Raw genomic sequence first — 6246 nt, 5'->3', positions numbered from 1 at the left:
GCTAAAAAAGTCACAGGTATGAAAACAAAAACTTATAAAGCAATGTGTCATAGTAGAGACATTCATCAGATTTGATGACAATACATGATGGGATGGGGATAGCTAAATATACTGATTTATTTCCCATTTTTACCCCAATTTCTGCACTTTTTCTGTCCTTATCACTTTGCAGTAGGTGCATCTTTCAAGGCCAATAACGTTTTTAATTTCTTATTGAATATTTGACATACCCAAAAGATACTCTCTTCTAAACTTTATAATCCTTTGGTGTACATTAGAAAAGTAGATGCTAGGATTCTCTTTTCTCCTTAATCTTTCTTTTGTTTTCTCTTAGAGCCATCCTGATTTGTTTCCTCTTAACCACTCTGTTCCACTCTTTATTATCCTTAAAATGCTTATTGAACAACCTCATTCACTTTCATAAAAATCAACTACTTACTTTATATTGCAATGTTTGGCAGATGTCTGTCTTTAGGCTTGATTATCCTTTTGAAATTTGGATTCCTACATCTGACTACTTAACAGGTATATGTTCCTCTAGATACTCCAGAAACAAGGTCTATATGCCCCATGCTATGAAACAGCATTATACATTCTAATCCCCAAAGGTATCATCATATCATTCTAATTGTACAATTTATCTTTCTCTTGTATTAGTTTTTAGAATACAAGTCTTGTACTCATTCTTTTCAAATTATTGCTAAATATTTTATCCTTTTGATGACATTTTCAATGGAAATATTTTATTAATTTTATCAGACTTTTAATTATATCTAATTGATGGCAATTGATTTTTTTCCATAGAGACTAACTTTATGTGTGTGACTTTGTGTATGTGTGTATGTGCATGTGTGTGTGTATGTGTAGACTATTTCATATATTGCCAGACTGGAGTGCAGTGGCTTTTCATAGGCATGATTGTAGCACACTGCAGGCTCAAACTCCTGTACTCAGTCCATTCTGCTACTTCAGCCTCCCAAGTAGCTGGGACTACAGGCTTTGAAGGCAGTTGATTTTTGTATACTGATCTTGCATCCTGCCACTTTGATAAACTCACTTTTTACTTCTAATAGCATTTTAGGGATTTCTGAGGACTTTCTATATAAAAGATCATGTTATTTGCAAATAGTGGTTTATTTATTTATTTATTTGGAGACAGAGTCTTGCTATATTGCCAGTGGTGTGATTTCAGCTCACTGCAGCTTTGACCTCCCAGGTTCAAATGATTCTCCTGCCTCAGCCTCCCAAGTAGCTGGGACTACACACACACGCCAGCATGCTGAGATAATTTTTGTATTTTTAGTAGAGAAAGAGTTTCACTATGTTGGCCAGGATGGTCTCAATCGCTTCACTTCATGATCTCCCCACCTTGGCCGCCAAAAATGCTGGGATTACAGGCATGAACCACCATGCCTGGCCTATTTATTTATCTTTAAAATTGGATGTATTTTATTTATTTTTCTTCCTTATTACCCTAGATACCAGTGCAATGTGATAGTAGTGTGAATGTGATAATTTTTTCCTTAGAAGAAAGCATTTTTTCTTTTTTCACCATTAAGTATGATTTCAGCTTTGTATTAATCTTAGATGCTCTTTATCAGGTTTGATATTGAGGTTAAAGTTTGTCAGGTTGAAGACATTCCCTTCTGTTCCTAATTTGTTGAGTCTTCTCAGGCAAGGGTTTGAGATTTTGTCAAATGCTTTTCCTACATATATTGAGAAGACCATGTGTTTTTTGTCTTTTATTTTTATTAGTATGGTATATTACATTGATTAATTTTCAGATGTTAAGTCAAACTTACCTTTCTGGGATAAATACTACTTGACTATGGTATATAGTCCTTTTTATAAGTTGTAACATTTGGTTTGCTACTATTTTGTTGAGGATATTTGCATGATGTCTTTATCAGATTTTGGTATCAACATAATGCTAGCCTAATAGAATGAATTGGAATGTGTTTCCTCCTCTTTCATGCTTTTGAAGAGTTTATGGAGAACAAATATTATTCTTTTTTGAATATTTGGTAGAATTTAACAGTGAAGATATGTGAGACTAGGCTTTACGTTGTAGGTAGCTTTTAAAATATTAGTTCCGTTTTTTCACTCGTTAAGGAGTATTCCAATGTTTTGCTTCTTTAATTTGTTTTGGTAATTTGTTTCTCTTTAGAACATTGTCCATTTTATTCAGGTTATCTGATTTGTTGGCATATAGGTGTTGATAATGTTACCTTTTTTTCCTTTTTTTAATAGAAATATCTGCTCCAGTAAGTTGTTGATAATATTATCTTATAATTCATGCATTTCTATAAGACCAGGAATAATGCCTCTTTTTTATTTCTTCCTGATTTACTAATTTCAGTCTTTTTTTTTTTCACACCAGAAACTACTTTTTATACATTTTGTACAAGGACAACTCGGGAAACAAGTCTATTTCCTCCAGCCAGTTTCAATGAATGCTGGCACTGCACCACATGCTATACCACGTCAGCGTGAGAATTTCCCGATAAATCTTTTCTAATACTAAAACTGCTTCCTTTTATATCCAAAGGTCCACTCCAAGCTGAGGGAAGAGAAGACTGGGCCCTGAGTTTCCTGCAGGAAATCCCCACGTTAACGTGGGATCTTTATAATGAGGGATCTTTAGAAGGCAATGGGGGCAGAGTGAGCAAGTTCTAGCCTCAAAGAAAGGATTTCCGGACAGTAAATATGCTGCTCCATCTTTCTTCTGAGGCTTGCCCACCCTTACAAAGCAGCTACATCCTTAACCACAGGTATTTTTCAGTGTGCAGTGGCTCACAGTTTCTTGCGGCAGAGGGCCCTGTGCTCCTGGAACCTCTACCACCAGCGGTAGTGGGCCAGGGCATGTTTGGTCTCAGTCATCTTGTGCATGTCATGCTTCCTCTTGATCACGGGGCCCTGGTTATGAAAAGCCTCCAGCAGCTCGTGTGACAGCTTCTCTGGCATCAGAGTCCGCCTATGCTTGTTCTCCCAGCACTCAGTGATCATCCACTTCATGGCCAGAAAGCAGTGACGTCAGTCGGGTAGGGGTACAGGGACCTGGTAGAAACAGCCTCCTCTGAGGATGGGTACCAGCCCAATCATAGGCTCACAGTTTTTCAGTGCTTGGTGTAAGATGGTGTAGGGGGTCTGTTCAATGTTTGCCTGTTCTCTGCAGAAGCGGCATGGTACTTCTCAAACTGCTTCCTTTTCACAGCTTCCAGAGTCTGAGTCATGAGGGATCTGGCCAGTATTTTGTTTCCTCCTTTCATTGTCATGTTGGTGAATTTACTGACGACTGGGTCTTCAAACACAGAACTTGTTTTCGCTGCTGGAGCAGCTTTGATGAGCTGAGTCTTCTAGAGTTCCCAATCATATTTCTCCTCAGTTAGCTTCTCCACAGGCTTGCGATAATGTTCCTTGTCAATCAGGGGATCCTTGAATTCAGCACTATAGCAGCTCCACCTCACCTGAGTTAGCCTCGGGATGGCTGCGGGGGCAGCCATCTTGGCTGGCTACGAGGACCCCAAAAAGACTGCCCTCAGCACGCCTAAGCAAGCGACGGGAAAAGGGTGAAAAAGACTCCTCGGGGTACAAAGTCCGCGTTTTACTCCACTGATCTGGACGTTAGGGTTTCTCACTCCAGGATCCAAAGGGAAGAGCCAAAAGGAAACACTTGCCCTCCCAATATCCGTCGCAGTCTGGCGAAGCACTCAGTGACGGCACTTGCTCCTCTCAAGCCCCCATGCAGGCCCCCTAATTTGAGTCTTTTATGATTTATTTTGTGTTAGGCTACCTAAACTTTATCATTTTGTTGATCTGTTTATCAAGCCAACTTTTAATTTGTTTGATTCTCTTTATAGTTTTTCTAATCTCAATTTAATTCATTTTCACTCTAATCTTTATCATGCCTCTCCTACTTCCTTTGGATTTTGTTTTTCTTTTCCCAGTTTCTCAGGTGAAAAGTTCCATTACTTGAAATTTGAGATTTTTTACAAGTGGGCATTTAGAAATATAAATTTCTCTCTAATGGCTGCTTTACCTGCACTCTGTAGATTTATATATGTTGTGGCTTTGTTTTCATTTATCCTATGGTATTTTCTAATTTGCTATTTCTTCTTTAAATGATTAGTTATTTAGAAATGTGTTTTTAAATTTCTACTTCTTTTGAATTTCCCAAATTTTCTTTCATTATTAATTTCTAATTTCATTCCAGTGTGGTTAGAAAACATACTATGTATGCTTTTATTCCTTTTACATATATTGAAATTTGCTTTATGGAATAACATATGGTCTATCCTGGAGAATGTGCCATGTGCACTTGAGAATGTGTTCTAGGAATATCTGTTAGTTATCATTGATTTATACTGTTGATCGAGTCTTCCATTTCCGTATTGATTTCTACCTAGTTTTTCTATCTATTACTGAAAGTGAGCTAATAGTATCTCCCATTATTATTTATTATTGAATTGTCAGTTTCCCCCTTCAATTCTGTCAGTTTTTAAAAATATATTTTGGGGCTCTATCTTTAGGTCCATACATGTTCATATCTTTTCATTTAAATGTTCTTCTTTGTCTCTAGTAACAACTTTTTGCCTTAATATTTGTTGATATATAATTGTTGATAATATTATCTTACAATTCATGTATTTCTATAAGATCAGTAATAATGCCTCTTCTTTCATTCGTTCATTCTATACTAATATCTTGTCTGATGTTAGTATAGCCACTTCAGCTCTTTTTGGTTTACTATTTGTATGGTATGTTTTTATATCCTTTTCAACTTATATGTGTGTTTAAATTTACATGTTTCTCTGGTAGACAGCATACATTTGGATCATGCTGTTTTTCCAAAAATTCATTCAACTAACTTCTGACTTTTGATAGGAGAGTTAAATTTATTTATATTTATTATAGTTGCCAACATAGTAGGATATACCGCTGCCATTTTACTATTTTTCTATATATGTCTTATGTATTTTTCTTCCTCTGTTCTTCCATTACTATTTTCTTTTGTACTAAATTAATATTTTCTTATGTACTATTTAAAACCCCTTTGCTTCTTTTACCATATTTTTAAAGATTTTTTTCCTAAGTGAACACCCTGAACATTACAATTAAAATAGTAACTTAAATAATTTATTTCAGATTAATACCAACTTGATTTCAATAATAGTATACAAAAGTTTATTTGAATAGAGTTCCATTTCTTCATCCCTTCTTTATGTTCTTATTACATCTTTATACTTACAAGCCCATTGATAGAGTTTCATGTTAACACTTTAGCCATTATTTTAAAATCAGATAAGGCTGGGTGCAGTGGCTCACGCCTATAATCCCAGCACTTTGGGAGGCTGAGGCCGGTGAATCACAAGGTCAAGAGATAGAGACCATCCTGGTCAACAAGGTGAAACCCCATCTCTACTAAAAATACAAAAATTAGTTGGGCATGGTGGCATGCGCCTGTAGTCCCAGCTACTTGGGAGGCTGAGGCAGGATAATCCCTTGAACCCAGGAGGCGGAAGTTGCAGTGAGCCAAGATTGCGCCATTGCACTCCAGCCTGAGTAACAAGAGCGAAACTCTGTCTCAAAAAAAAAAAAAAAATCAGATAAAAGAAGAAAATAATTATAAACAAAAATATATTTATACTTTCATTTATACTGACCTCTTTAGTTAGCTTACTGCTGCCATTTACTTTTTGATGTGAATTCAAGTAAAATTTTAGTGCCTTTATTTCTAATTGAAGGATTTTCTTTAGTAGTTCTTGTAAGATATGTCTGCTAGCAACAAACTCTCTCAATTTTCATTTATATGAAAATCTGTATACCTACCCTTCATTTTTGAAGGATGGTTTTGCTTGATATAGAATTATTGGTTGACTGTTATTTTCTTTTAGAACTTTGAACATGTCATTGTACTGTATTCTGATCTACATGCCTTTTGTAATGAGAAGCCAGTTATTAATATTATTGAGGATTCATTGTATGTGATAACTTTTTCTTTTACTGTTTTTAAGAATCTTTATGTCTTTGGCTTTCAACAGTTTGAATATTTTGTGTCTAGGTGCAGTTCCTTGAGTTTATCTTACTTGAAGTTCATTAAATGTTTTGAATATAGAGATTATTTTTCATAAAATTTAAGAGTTCCAGCCTTGGAAATATGGTGAGATTACATCTCTGCTAAAATTTTTAATCATAGCAAATTAGCCAGCATAGTAATGTGTGCTTGTAGTCCCAGTTGCTTGGGAG

The 6246-nt window shown here is 35.7% G+C and overlaps 1 pseudogene; it reads right to left on the bottom strand.

Moving 5' to 3' along the window:
- Positions 1-2835: 2835 nt before the first annotated feature.
- Positions 2836-3503, bottom strand: LOC105709880 (small ribosomal subunit protein uS7m-like; annotated as a pseudogene).
- Positions 3504-6246: the final 2743 nt, after the last annotated feature.

This window comes from Aotus nancymaae, unplaced genomic scaffold, assembly GCF_030222135.1.
Source record: "Aotus nancymaae isolate 86718 unplaced genomic scaffold, 86718_ANA_hifiasm-v0.15.2.pri h1tg000016l, whole genome shotgun sequence".
Lineage (NCBI taxonomy): Eukaryota > Metazoa > Chordata > Mammalia > Primates > Aotidae > Aotus > Aotus nancymaae.
The sequence above is the reverse complement of the archived record's forward strand: the minus strand, read 5'-3'. Positions and strand labels throughout refer to the sequence as shown.